The sequence below is a fragment of the Paralichthys olivaceus genome, chromosome 15, assembly GCF_024713975.1.
Source record: "Paralichthys olivaceus isolate ysfri-2021 chromosome 15, ASM2471397v2, whole genome shotgun sequence".
Classification (NCBI taxonomy): domain Eukaryota; kingdom Metazoa; phylum Chordata; class Actinopteri; order Pleuronectiformes; family Paralichthyidae; genus Paralichthys; species Paralichthys olivaceus.
Window position 1 is genome coordinate 18,576,642 of NC_091107.1, and position 15,188 is coordinate 18,591,829.

The 15,188-nt window shown below is 41.1% G+C and overlaps 1 protein-coding gene across 3 annotated transcripts in view; it reads right to left on the reverse strand.

Annotated features, from left to right (window-relative positions):
* Nucleotides 1-10,450, reverse strand: part of camkk1a (calcium/calmodulin-dependent protein kinase kinase 1, alpha a) — a 66,077-nt gene extending 55,627 nt beyond the window's left edge. For 2 of the 3 annotated variants that reach the window (XM_020085931.2, XM_020085929.2), the window contains exon 1: nt 9,983-10,450. The gene's annotated coding sequence lies outside the window, so the exon portion shown is untranslated. Of the gene's footprint in view, nt 1-8,430; nt 8,574-9,982 lie in introns of those variants that run through there. The other variant, XM_069539353.1, reaches the window with a different exon arrangement.
* Between the last annotated feature and the right edge of the window lie 4,738 nt (nt 10,451-15,188).

Genomic DNA, 15,188 nt, shown 5'->3' on the forward strand with positions numbered 1-15,188 from the left:
GTTCTGCCTGCCGTGCCATGCTGAGAATTTCATGCACCTAGCAGGAGCACGCACAGCTACAGTAGAAAGATGATACCAGATGAAATCATCTCTACGGTAATATAATGTTTAAAAACTAATCTCTGAGGAAGAGGTTGTTGGATTTACAATGTGGTAAAATCCCAAACTGCGAACTCAATCGGAAAAAAACCTGAGCTAAAGCACATTTATTTCTAGTGCACTTTGATTTAAGAGTATTTATTTTGTTTTGAAGGGCTGAATGTGTGACTCCATCTGCAGAACTGCTGCCATGTAATCCATGCCAAGCGTTTTCAGCATTACTGACCTGACATCTAAACAGTTAACTTGGTTTATAGATCTCTAGAAATAAAGTTGCATTGTAAATGCAGTTGTGTATTTGATTAATTGCTAAAAAGGACATTGAGTGTGCAGCCTCTGCTGTTTTCTTACAGTCTTTGAGCTATACCTGAGAACTGAAATCTCATAATTTTCCTAAGTACAACTGTTCTGTTTTATATTGTTTTTGTATTTATTACTTTAAGGCTACATAACCGCTGTTGTTTGTATGATCAAATATTATTAATAAAAGGAGTGTGTGTCGAAGTTAATTGGATTTATTGTTTTGCTTTGTTTTTTGTCATGGTATCAAATAGGGCATCGGCAATCCCTAGTGTGTACGAGGTCGAACGAGTGAAGATTGTAGTATAGAAGTCTTCAACTACCTAACGATATGTTTTCAGCCTCTAACTGTGGATAATGATCTAATTAACACAATTAGTCACATAATTACACTTGCTGTGTAACGGCCAGTTATTCTAAATGGGAAATGACTGCAGTCAGCAGTAAACTGCATGACTTCATATAGGCGCTTTCTCCATGACCTAGTTTGACCGTAGATGTCAGTCACATGTAATCACCACTAATTTCTGTACTGGCTGCAGAGTGAGCTCTCTTCCACTGCTGCATTCAGAGAAAAATCCCTGCAAAAGAGAGTGAGCTTATCTGTTTCTCACAACATTTAACATAAAAACAAAATGGTAGAGCGCTTATCTCTACAGCACAGATTCCCAATAAAAAATTTGGACTTGGTATAAAGAATAAACCCGAAAACCCCCTCAGACTCAAAATGAGACGCAAGGTTTTTGTTCTTTTGTATGGGTAAAGGTCACGAGCGGAAGACGATGGAGGCATCACCATGGGCAAGCTGCTGATATGACAGATGGAGCAAATGTTTAGCCCAGCAGCCCTTTGATGACTCATCCTAATAATGTTGCTTCCTCAGGACAGAGAAACATTATTTACATATTTTACAGCTCATATTATCAAAAAATGTTTTTACATTTTTATTATGAAGCAAAGAATATATTTGCAGCTTTAAGTGATGCTGACAAGTTATATATTTTCAAAAATGAGTGAATCATTATTTTTGCCTCCATGCTGCCGTATAGGAGGAACACAGACACACTCAAATTCAGCAGCATTATACTTTCCACAGGACACTTATTACTAAAGACTGTCAATCTAGTACAAAACAGTCCATTTCTAAATTTTTGAAGCTGGCTTTTTACTGACAGCTATTTCTTGATTATTCTCAGCCCTCATCTGTTGTGATAGTTCTTCCTGTGTTAGAGAAATCCTAGAATTGTAGGCCTCTGGGCTGTGAGCCTCTTTCTCCCCTAATCAATAATGTGAGAGGCAGCACTGAGAGAGCCTCTTATTCTCCACCCTGGTGCAAGCTACAAAGAGAATTTTTGATGCAGTTAGCCCGGAGAGAGGAGCCGAGGATGGTCGATTCTCCAGAACTGGAATGGATTTGAGGAACAGTTTGCTCACAAAAATAGCCTGCTTTTCAAAAGGACAGCGCCGGTGTCAGCTGGCCCAGGGTCAGGTTCTGCTTTTTTACTCCTCCAGGATTTCATCAAAAACACCACCAACCTCTTTTGATTCCATCATCTACACAGAGGAATATTTCTAACGGCCAATCACAAACAAGACCTGAGCAGAAATAGAAATGCATGTCATATAGAGAAGCTGAAGTGGGGGGTACTTATCAGGAGGTTTAAGCTCCTTCTCTTCAGCTGGCAGTACTTGCTGAAATCACCAACCTGTCTTTGGAGCAATGAGAGCTGATTCCTCCCCCAACACTCACTCACTGCTAAGCACTGTCAGAGCCTCCTACACCACCACTGCACACACTCTTTGTATTAGAAGAGAAGGAAACTGTTTTTACAGTATTAATGATTGATTTCTATACGGTCATTGTACAGATTACTGAAGAAATCTGCTTGAATACCTCACAAAAGTCCTTGCCAGTTACTTAAAGGCTGCAACATTCATATATTCAGTGCCACTGACTATAACAACTAAACATAGAAAGTGACCTTTAACCTCATCTATACTTCTATCAAGGATCAAAACAGAGCCAACTGCTGAGGCCAACACAAGTGGCCTATGCCATTGTGACCCTTTATACTGGTGTATACACTTTATACACTGCTGCACAAACACCAGTTGGCAGAAGGGTTTCTATTCCACTGTATACGTACTTCAGACTATGTCAAATGAAAATGAGGGGATCATGTTGGATGTGGGGCTAATAAATAAATGAATTACAGTTACTTTTACTGAAATTACATACAGACCATGCACTCGTCGTTAACGCCTCAACAATAGTTCAGTTTATTTAAGTCAACATAAAAATCCAAAAGCAAACTGAATGCAAAAAGTGGGTGAGAGTTGCTATTCAAAGTCCATGATGGTCTAAACATAAAATTGACAGATGCTGTGATCTGCAAATCTCTTGTATTCATGTTTGTTTCATTCATTTGTCGCTGGAAGTCTCGTTTTAGATACAAGCTGCCCTCTTGACCAAACTATTAAATAAATTGATATATGCATGAGATGCACTGCGATAAAAAGTTATTATAATTCATCCTGTTGATGAATGTCAGCCAGGTGAAGGCACTAGAGGGGGATCACCAAAGTCATCATGGGATTCATCTTCATCAAATTTGATGGCAGTTTAGAAAATTGTTCATATCTGTCACAAAATAACTGATTGACTTGGAAGAAAGTGGCTAGCATGAAATGACCAAGAACTATGTACGAACACACTGTAATATCAAATACATACAGTAATTGCAAAACATACAGTTGGTGTCTGCATGTTCATACTTCATTCAGGCATAAACAAAGAAAATACCATCTGATAATAGATAATTTTTACATGTGGGTTGGGTGGCAATCTACAAGAGCCTCTGTTAGTGTGAGTGTGTGGGCATTCGTTAGAAGTCACAGACAACATGCAAACCTCTCAGCACATTGTCAGCCCATCAGGCAAGACATTAAATACTGTGTGGAAATAAGACTAACCCGGAGAGGAGGCAAGACTGTGGCCGTCTTCACTGTGCCTAACTGAGTCCACTGTGACAAGTGGCCCCAAAGGAAAACGTTGGTGTCAAGGTTTGAGGAAATGCTTTGGACAGCACTCAGACACACCTCTCTAGGGGACACCACCAGCCATCGGTTACTGTATTTCAGTATGCTCACCGGCCACATGCAGCAGAAACATAGGGACAGCAAGAGGACAGGTATGAGACATTCATGAATAAACTTCTAAGAGATTTAAGGTTGTTAGGTTATTCTTTCAGCTGACAGGGCTAGAATGCTGCAAAGCCTTTTGCTGGTAAATTCACAGCCCATTAATGTGGTGAATTATCTCGGACCAAATAGTGTCATGTTGAGTTACCTAATGAAAGACAGATGGGATTCGTTTAAATGAAGATCCGATGAAAATACAACCCAAAGCTTTCAGGTTGGTCGAACTCAATAAAGCATCAGAAACATAGTGATGACCATTTTCTTTGGTTTTACTTAGCTCTTACTTCCTGATAGCTTAACAATGCTCTTCCAATAAACGTGTTCTAATAAAAGAGATTAACTGGAGTAGGTCCTCAGTGAGCTCCTCATTCATGCCGGTGCATCTCATACACAGGCTAATGACAACAGGAGAGACGTGTAAGGGGGGTGGAGTGCAGGAAAACACCTGGATGAGGTTAACTCAAAGATGTGAGAACCCCCAGAGTCCAGACTGCATGAGCTTTGAATAATGAGGGATAATATGCAGATGTGGCTGTGCACCTGGCACAGTATGAACTAATGAGGACAGTTCGATGTATTCAGTTATCCAGTTTCTATCAACACCCAAAACCATTTGTTGCCAACTTGTCCTACTAAATCTCATTATTGTTTTTTAGGTAAGTTGACATCTGAGTCATGATCCAAGAGTGTGAAAAAAACATTCAGTCGCAGCATGGTGCCCATTTTTCAGTGACTCTGTTGTCTATTCACAACACAGTTCTCAATATATTCTAACCAAGGCTACTTTCAGCCCAGATAAATTGTGGAAAAAATCTCATCCAAAACATAAACTTTGGTGTGTTGAACACTGTTATTATGCACAAGAGTTGAAACTGTGGCAGCTGAGAAGGCCATTCTTGCCATTCTTGTGAAAGAAATGTCAGAGATAAATGGCATGGGTTTAAATAGGGGTTAAAGACATCAAGATAGGATTGACATTATAGTCTGTGCTTTCTGGTCTTTAATACAGTTGGGGTTTATATAAATGTCGCTCCTGATTGGGGAACATCTCTGACACACCCACCGAATGAGAGAAAACAAACCTCTAAAGCCTGTTGCACATAATTGTGAGCAAACAGGGTTCACACAGAAACCTATACGGGAACCATTAATGTCTGTACAAAATGACTGTCGATCCATCCGGTAGTGGTTGAGATATTTCACAGGTTTATGTTAATATTCTAATCTGCTGCTAAACCTGCAAAAAGCTCAACTGCTGCACATTCGCTCAAATCTGCAAAATTGAAGAAAAACTAAAATCTAAACGTGCAGTCTTTACTGCCGATTAACACTTATTTTGTAGTATTTTAATCAAGATTAATGTGTAATGTTTTAGATACTGCAGATATTCATTTTGTCTTTCTCCTCTGTCCTCAGAATCCCCTTTCTATGCAAAGCACTTGTCTTTACTTCCAAGGGTAATGGTGCGTTTGTTGCTGCTCAATGACATACTCATGTTGCAATAAAGTAAAAAAAACAAAAACAAGACCTTCAAGAGAAAGGCCGTTAGGCTGCATAAGAACCTGTGTAAATTTTGCATAAATGTGCATGGAAATGCAAGATGACATTCTACTCTATTCTTTCCATAAATATGTGTTTGTTTTGGACAATTTTATTTTGAAGACCAATCGATCAAGTCTAAATGATGATGATGCAAGATGCAACTGTGCTTGTCTGATCGAGCCAAAGAGAGAATCTCCGCATCAGCATTCTTTGACTCTGGCAGCAATGTAAAGATGTCCATCTCTAGGGTGCCCTCAGCGTTGCATGCACGTACCCAGGTTGTGCTGGACAGATGATAAGAGCAGTGTGGACTAAATTCAATTCAACCCTCTTTCTCCACCAAACTGTGTTTCCTGTTTCTCTCTCACTGCTCTGACTGAGAGGAATAACTGAGTGTCACAACTCCCTGGGTGTCTGTTCCCCTCTGAGACTGAAGGTTTACATTTCGCCTATGTCTGAAGTGGTTACATCCAAGGGAAATTACATGTGTGCTGACTGTGAAAAAACCAGTGGAGGCAAAGTATAACCATCTGTTTGAAACCTTCTCCCTATTCAGCTGGACATGGCATTTTTCCAGGATAATCACAACAAGTTGCCACATGATCTATGGCAGGATTGTGACTGCAGGTAGCCAGGAATTCTTTTAATTCCTCATGGCTTTTAATAGTAGAAGTTATAGGACACAAACACCCTTCGTGGAAAATAGCTGTTCGAGTGCATTTATACAACTCTATAGCTATTTATACCTCAGAGGAGTAAACACTTTGCATCCAAGTCACCTACAGCACCCCACACCCACACACATAGACACCCACAGGGAAATACTTTTGGTTTTGCCATTGTCGTCAACAAGTCTAACAGCCACACAGGCAAATTATAATGTAATTATTAACCTTTTTCTGTGAGTTCTGACAGTTTGAACAATAAATTATAGCTCAAGAGTTGGTGGACCAACAGAGTTCTTAGAATTCAGCCTTCAGGAGCACACACATCAACCAGAAGGGTGGTGGCAGAGCACATACCTCCACCAAGGCTAACAACCTATCTCGCAAAGTTTTAGAAAAAGAAAAATTCACCAGGTTGGAGGAAATCCCAGCTGACACTGGGTGACAGGACACGTTCGTAACGTCACCAGCATACTGCAGCATATCTCAGGGCTGACATATTGAGACAAAATTCACACTCACATTCACGTGTAACAAATGATCCCAAGTAAAAAAAAAATGTCAAGACATCCGTTCAACTTCGAGTCACTAATTAATCTAAGCTGCATATGTTTGGAATGTAGGAGGATGAGAAAACCCACACAGACATGAGGAGAACATGCACCGCACAACGGCCAACAACTGGACCACCAGGCTGCCCACATTTCACACTACTGAAATGATACACTGGTAAATATTTTCATCTCTTTGAGACTCCACACTGCCAATAGGTAACGCTGGCTTTTTATTATGGGTGGGTGATCTGCTGATCTTAATTTATGATTGTTCTAGAAGATGTCCATGATTGACAATCAAGAGAATCAAAGACATTGTGCCATTTTAAGAAATGTACACTTGGGTACTCTAATAATGTCCCTTCACAATATGTTCACAGACCAACAGACTGATTTCCAACAGAATAGCTGTACTTACTGGCCAAATTGCATCCTATGTCTCTGTCATAGGTTGCTTTATTCAATTCAATTCAAATAGTGCCAAATCATAATAAACATTATCTCAAGGCACTTTACGACACCTTAAAATCTTATTTAATATTAAAAAAAACAACAGTTCCCACAGTTTATTTGTGACATATTTGGTAAAAAAGTATTCAAGCAGAATGGCAGATGAGAAGCTGGTAACAAAAATGACTCGATGTCAGCAGTGTTGCAGGCGATTGGATTTGTACAGTCAGATATTACTCGAAGCAAAGTTATTTTAACAATTTGTGTCGTAACGGCCAGCAAGACAAGTCTATTCAGCCACAAACAATACAACCTTACTCATCTGTTTCTCACGAGGTCCCAAAACATAAACTGTTATCATCAACTAACACATTGGAGCACAATGGGAGCTGATTCCACAGCATTAACACTTCGAGATGAGACACTACAGAAGGTATGGCTGCGACTCACAGCTGTAACATGAAAGCCTGACAGACATTAAGTAAAGAGCTCTCCACACAGCTGAGTCTTAACACTACACACTGGAAAACACACTTGAGTCGCACATTAGGTGTCGTCTGCTCTGTGAAAGCATTTACACTGCTCTCCAGCTAATGCATTCTCAAAATGACTCGTTAAGGTTGTCTTCAAGATAAGCATAAGACCAATGACACGGAACCTTAATTACAGGCAGTGGTTTTACTGCAGCTTTTGTTAAAACGTACATCTCACACATTTAATGGATGTAAGACAAAACATCACATCCTACCAACGCTTAGGTCAAGGTCATACATGGAGTTCTATTTTCTATCTTTTGAATCCATCCTTCATCTCCCACCCACCCCTACACACACAATCACAAGTGCAGCCCCCTGATGAGGATTACTCGAGTGATGCATCAACCACTTTCACAACCAACAAATACAAGTCTTTTGGTTTCACTGCGATGAAGAAAAGTTCTTCCTGCAAATTGCATGTACCTCTGCAGAGGGAGGAATCAATGATGAAAACAGAAAATTGCTGCAATAGGAGAGGGTACAGCAGCATTCACCAACGAGCACAGAACAATCGTGGACCAGAGACGCTCCCTGTCCGTTTGACTCTCAGGGTGCGGCTGTTGTGTGATATAATATGACTTTTACCTAAAGACTAATGTAGTCATGACAACATACACATACAGTGCACCTGCACACATTCACACAAGCATGCAGTGATTTCTCTCTCCACACGACTCATTAAAGTGATTTCCCAGAGGGGCTTTAAGGAGCTGAGAGCTGTTGACTTGTCCTCTTTTTCAGTAGCTGGGTCAAATCTCAAACCAAAACCAACAAGAGGAAGTGGGGGGGGGGGGGGTTACAGCAGTCAGAACGTTTAGAAATGGAAAGTGGGCCGGAGAAACAGAAGTGGTACCGGGTGTTGATAATTAAAACATGCAAACACAAGTTAGATTGACTCGAGACATTACATCAATCATCTGTTGTCTCTTCCTCTCAGTCCTGACACAGCACTGTCTAACTACGATTCATCGCAGTCCCATTCCTGGCATTCTGGCAACACTATGCAGACAAATTCATTAGGCGTGGTAAAGAACAAAAGTGGAGACGCAGCAGTAATTTGCTGCAAGTCGTTCAAGTACTCACTGATTGTTTTCCACTGTGAATCACAGGAGGAGGTGATTCAATCTGAAGTCCTTCAAGTAAATTCAAAAAGGATGGATTCAGCCCTGCGTCTCATGGCTGAGGGATGAAATAACTTGCGAACAGGCTAAGCTATGCACCACTTGAGGCTGAGATGAAGTCCTTCTCAGACATTGAGTTGGTCTTTTTTGTGTTTTGGGTAGAGAAAATCTCAGATAACCTCACTCCAATTGGTATAGTCCTTACCTAAAGCAGTCACGGCAGTCAGAATCACTTTATTGAGCTCTTTTCAGACATGATCTTTATAAAATTGTGGTTCAAAAATGAAGAACTCAGCAGTAGATTCTCTGCACAGAGACGTTCATAACAACATCTCAGTAGCGTGCAGGCGAGGGGTGGCGCAGCATATGGGAGGCAGGAAGTAACGCATTAATTCCACTGTGGGGATCAGGTGTTTTTGTTTACAGCACATCAACACTGGCATCAGCTCCTCTCACCAAAAAGGTCTTGAATCTCGTTGACATTCAGTATCTTCTACGTGTATAGCACCTCTCTTCCATCTTGAGATGTTTGTGTTCTATTGTTGTTGTTTTTTGTATTGTGCCTGTCAAGTGTAAACATCATTAAAGCATCATTCCTGCTGTATTCTCACATGGGCTCATTTGTACACTATCCAGAGTTTTTACATGGTGCTGCCTGAGAAACTTTGGAAAATGTCCGCAGCAACTGACTCTGACATTTATATTCCAGATAATTACAGGAGATTACCCAGAGTTCAGTGCATGTCTGAAAGCAGCATGGGTGTCATTGTCAGTCATACAGTACATTTCTTGAGTTAGAGATAAGATCTTTAAAAATCACTTGTTTTCATCTAACCAATCATCCAAGATCCAACACTATTCAATTTGCAATGAATGTTCGAACATTGATTAAGGCTGTAAGTCCTCTTATCTGAGGAAACTGGATCCATACAATGTTTCCTGTATTTCCTCATGGGCCATTAATCAATAGACACAGACATTGCGGGTCCATTTCCCTTCCACAGACTAATCAATTTGTCAGGAATAACTATGTATCTGGCTTCTCTAATCCCCAAAGAGCCAACAAAAAGAATCCTGAGAAATGCTTGGACCAGGGCCCCTTGGATTTTCATCCAGCGTCCCTGATGGGACCCCGGACCGCAGCTTACACAGCACTACAGTTAAACCCACACATGAATACGGACTGCGAGGCAACACCATCATCTCACGTCAGGTGCATGACACATTATTACCGTGGGTGCGCGCTGCATTTCAGCGCAGCGTCCAATCTCACGCTGCACAGTGCCCTTTCTCCCTCGCGTGCATGTGGAAAAGTGGGAGAAATAAAATTCCAGAGCAACAAACTGCAGAGGTTGCAATTTCCTCGTGTGCCCGCGCCTGAGCAACAATAAAACACGTGCACACGGAGACAGCTCTGCGTCGCACGGGAGCACATTCAGCTTCACGTCTCCACACGCACACAGCACAAACCCAACACGCACGAGAATGGACATGATCTCAAAAGTTTCACTCACCCAGAGCCGAGTGCTGTGGTGTGTTCGAACCCCTTTTGATCGCTCCGGTCACAGGGATGGGGAGGGATGTCCCGCTCGGTGACAAGGTTGTGGATTCCCTCTCTGCGCGCACACATACACACACACACACACACACACTCACAGCCCCCACTGCTCAACACTCACTCACACGCATCAGAGCACTGACTTCCTCCGCGAGGCGTGCGGTGGGATCAGCTGCTGAGGTGCTGTCCCATGTTTCACACCCTCTCTTCCGGAAAACACGAGCGGACCAGCCCACTCCGGCCTCCCCCCGGCTGAGGCAGACACCCAGCGGCTGAGCGTCCACAGCTGGATGAGCCTGTTGTTGCAGCGCGCGCACAGCAGCTGCACACAAACAGCTGGAAACACACTGACTGGCTGGGTTTGTCTCACGTCGACAGCACAGACACACACAGACACTCACACTCACACACACACACACACAGATAATAACCCCAACTTTTATTATTCGACAGGGGATGAACCCATGGGTCCTAAGATCCGCCGTGTTCCTGCACCATGTAACCTGCCATCACTGAGGATGACCCCCCCATAGCTTCATGTTGCACAGTGCGTCATCGTGCATGTAGAGATTTGAAGTTTACAACCTTAGGTGACGCTTTATTATCAGGTCTTCTGTGCAAGTGGAATTTAACAGGAAGGAATATCAAGGGGTAAATGTGAAGCTAGCGCCTCTAGTGGTCATATTCCTCCCTCTATTATCCAATTGTAAAACGAGAGTCGTGAGTAATTAGTGAAGATAAGCAGAGGTCATTTCTGACAGCAGAGGCTAACGATTTAATCTCAGCCCACAGAACATGCTGTATGCACACAACCGTGGTCAGCAAAATTAATTTCAGCCCCAATGTATGTTTAACCTTTATGTCTCTGGGGGGTTGTTGCAGGCAGATACGTATATTTACATATCAAGGCGGCATGGTGGATCATACTGTAGAGAGGGGATTTCCTCAAGAGTAAAACGGTAGTGTGTAGTGCAAGCATGCAAGGACATTCTTTGAGTTTGATATGAATAGCATCTAACTGGTAAACATTCTTTGTGCACAGAAGAGGTTTGAGGTCAAAGTCACCAGCAGGGGTCAAATCAAGGTAACTGGTGGTGTTGAGGTATCTTCAAACAGTGAAACTATAGATTGGCACATCTCAGTAATGTTTTCTCTGGGACATGGTGGACCTTGCCCCCCCCCCCACCCATACTGCTCCACTGGTCAGAGTTTCTTATAGATGGGCTACTGTAGACCTTCAAGGTGTCATGAGTGAAGTTTCAAATGGTGGAAGAGAGCGTGAAGTGTGGTCCTCCATAAACTTAGATTTAAGATCAGCAGGTGAAAATGTCCTGACTCTGCACATGCATCATTGTATGGTCACAGTAGAACATCCATTTTAAGTAAGAATAACTCAGGACGATCCTCAGTCCAGATACTGACCATGAAATGTTCTTTTTTTATTATAAGTAGTGTGACAACAAAATATAGAATCATATGATACAATCAACCACACCCTTTATAATCCCCATTCCCTCCCCAATCCCCCCCGTCCTTGTTTGAAGACCTGTAGTGACACAAGTAAAATAATTACTGAGAAAATATACAAATAAAAAGCGATAACAAGAAAATACTGTTCAACGTTCACATGCATATATTAGTGAATACCTGAAAACCTAAGATTTCAACCTAACTTGCATCGAGCCTTTCAGACATATTTGGGCAGTTGGAAGTGAAAACCGAGGCAAACATAGGAGGGTAAGTCTGTCCACATTTCTTCCCCTTATTTATATTTCATAGGCACACATAATGAAGTGGTGTAGGCATTGTTGTCTGCTGTACAGTACAGTCCGTGTTCAACCACAACTGTTCCTGTTAATTCTCTGACAACAAAGTCATCAGACACTACAACATATCTCCCTTTGCTGTGAGTTCTTATCCTCACACATCAGTCGATCGTTGTCACTGAGCTGAGCTGGAGCACAGAGAGGACACACATGATGACATACTGCAGTGTGTTAACTGAGGACAGACGAAGATGGAATATATTGTGCGACACATGCTAGGATTATGACATGGGGTTAAATATCCTCTCTCCACACTAAAGACAGGGACCATGAGGATGGAGTGCATTTTAGTAGATGAACACAAGCTGACAATCCTGCCAGGCCTGTGTCAGCATGAGTCAGCCTCTGTGAAGAAAATACATGTCATTGTGGCACGGAAACCACAGCTTCTTTTTTTTGGGGGGGGGGGGGGGTTATTTATTCAGTGAGCTTTGACAAAAAACTATTTTCTAAAGCTATTCAATGTCAGGGTTTGTTCAAAACTACTTGTTCCACAACTGGACTGTCTGATTCGTACAATGGAAAATAGTAGAAATAACCCTGACTGTTACCCTGGAGCAAAAAGAGACAACTTCACACTGCTTGTTTTGTGCATCCAACAGCAACTTGTTTGTCTTTACAAAATTAATGAGATTAAATATCTGAAATAGTTAAAAGGAAAAGTTGAGAAACTGGAAACATTAAATACTATTTTAAAACAATAGTAGTTGGCAATTCATTGTCTACTTATTGTTCTTATTTTCTAGCTAACTAATTGTTTTTAATTACAGAATACAGACTATTGGGATAAAAGGTTGATATTCAATAAGCTGCATATGTTTGTGGTATATATGAATATGAATGTGTATATGTATGTCAATGTATATGTAAACATATGTGTAAATAAATGCATGTGCATGTATAAATGTATGTATATATATATATTTATTTATTTACATATTAAATATATATACTTGTATTTGTATGCATATGTGTATTTGTATGTATATGTATGTATATATATGTATATATTTATGTGTATATGAATGTAGAATCATCTTTTATTGAAAACTAGAGTTGCCAAATTTAAATGTAGAGCTGTAAGAAAGTGCAATATTCACCTCGCATGAAAACAGATGAGTAAATTAGCAGTACCTTTATGACATGCTTTAACCCACAACTGTAAACACTGCACAGTTTGGGAGACTTTAAACCTGCAGTAAGTGGTGGCAAAGGAAAGTATGGCTCTAATGGGTGCTGCAGCCTCTGAGAGTACTTTCTCTTCCTTGTGGCAGCTATGGGGGAAGTTCACAGCAAGTTCATTTAGTTTCTTGGCAACAGCTTCAGCCGCGCAGCACAACACAGGCTGACACCATGGGATAAGGGGCAGAATGTCCTCCCTCTAAAAATCTCCCCCATATTTACGGTCTCTTCCAGCCCTTGTCTTTCTCAAGGCACTTTTCTGGACGTGTGTCCCCGCAGAGCCCGACGCACAGCTCGCAGCCTCTGCTTGTTCTCATGTGAGTCATAGAGCAAATGGGCCACAGTCCGGCCTTGTATGTGCATAGTCAGGCCACATCAGAATGGTTGAATGTAGGCATGGCATGACCAGATCCTTATCACAGATCCTCTGTGGCTCTCCTGGTTTGACATTTGAGATGCTCATCTCAGTTAGTCTTTGTTTGTGCTTGTAATTTATGCATTGATTTTGTTGTTGTCATTCATGTGCTTAGCTGAAGCTCCTGGGGGTCTTGTTATTTCACCTGCACAGAGTACAGGGTCTCATATAAAAGATACTGGTTGCCAGACAATAAATGTTCCTGGTACTCTTTATGCTTTGTGCTTTTGGAGTACAATCATAGGTTGCTGTGAGCAGAGCGTCCAATTTAATCAGAGCAAATCTTGCACCCCGTCGTCACAGGCGGTGTTCTTGCTGGTGCAAAATCAGCAACAGAAAAAACACAGAAACCACTTCAATTAAAGTTTAGCACAGAAAAGAACAACCTTTTCTATTCTGACACCTTTGTCCCCCACGTGTGACCTTTCCATTAGTTAATATTGCTCATGTTTTCCCAGCAGGCCTGTGTGTTTCATTGGGACAATGCTGACTCTCCATATCCTGCGTCCCTCTGAGGTTCAGGGTGGAAATAGCAGCCTAATACTAATGAGATTCTCTTCTCATCTCAACGCAGCCCCTGGGATCCCACCTTCACTCCAGGAACTTCCCCTGGAGAAGGCATGTGTCACATGTGAGAGCAGTGGGAGCATTAGCGTTGCTCTTTATCCTGTCTATTTTCATATAGTAAGAGCAAAACATTGCTATAAAGGCTGGGTTGGTCATTGTCCTCCATTCATCCTGTTCAAATGTGATGGAGAAGAAACATTTCCAACCAGTTCATATTCCTCTTATATAAATAGTAAATTCTTCTTCTTGTAAAGGATGGGGACACTTGTTACTGTGGATTAATACACATAGGATAGGTGGTGCACATCCCCCCCTGTTGGACTAAATGCATCAATGCACTCCAGTTTTTCCTCCATTGACGTCATTCACTTCTGCAAACTTTGTTTCTGTCACTGCAAATACAACATATAATTTCTAATGACTTCTGCTTACACTAGAAGAGACTACTATCTATTTCTGTTCGGTAAATGTATTCATTCATTCATATATAAAAGTTTTGACTCTGTTTTTGGTGAAGAGCAGTGTGTCTTGAATTAACCAGACAGAACCATCAGGAATTAACAGGAATTAACCATCAATCAAAATGTAAATGATTTGACTGAACTGCAAACTGACTAAACAGAAGGGGAATATTGTTTGTAAGAATAGTGGAGAAAACTGTGTTTCAGTATGTAACTGATTGTATGATTAACAATCTATCGCCAGATTGTGCTTTGGTAATATAAACCCGTTTAGATACGAAATATATCAGTGTTTCAGCTTTAATGTTAATATTAGTTTAAAGGGTTAGGCATTTAGTTGTGATGGTTTAGGTTATGATAAGGAATGCATTGTGTGTGTGTGTGTGTGTGTGTGTGTGTGTAGATGTTTTGTTTGCTGCTCTGCATCACACTTGAGAATAAATTTCACTTACATAACCCAATTTCTAACAGCAATATAAATATGCAGACCACTTTATTATATGTGGCCAGGTTTTAAGTGATTAAAGACTGAATCCCCTGAATGGAACTTTGTTAACAATCAGCAAAGCAACAACAACAAATTACATTATAAAGATTTTTTGTTATTCAAGATAAACCACACAACAGTTTCCATTGAGACTATACAATTTCTTTGGTTGAAATATCCCATATTCAAAATACATTTAAAAAAAGACACAGCCTCCGAATAAA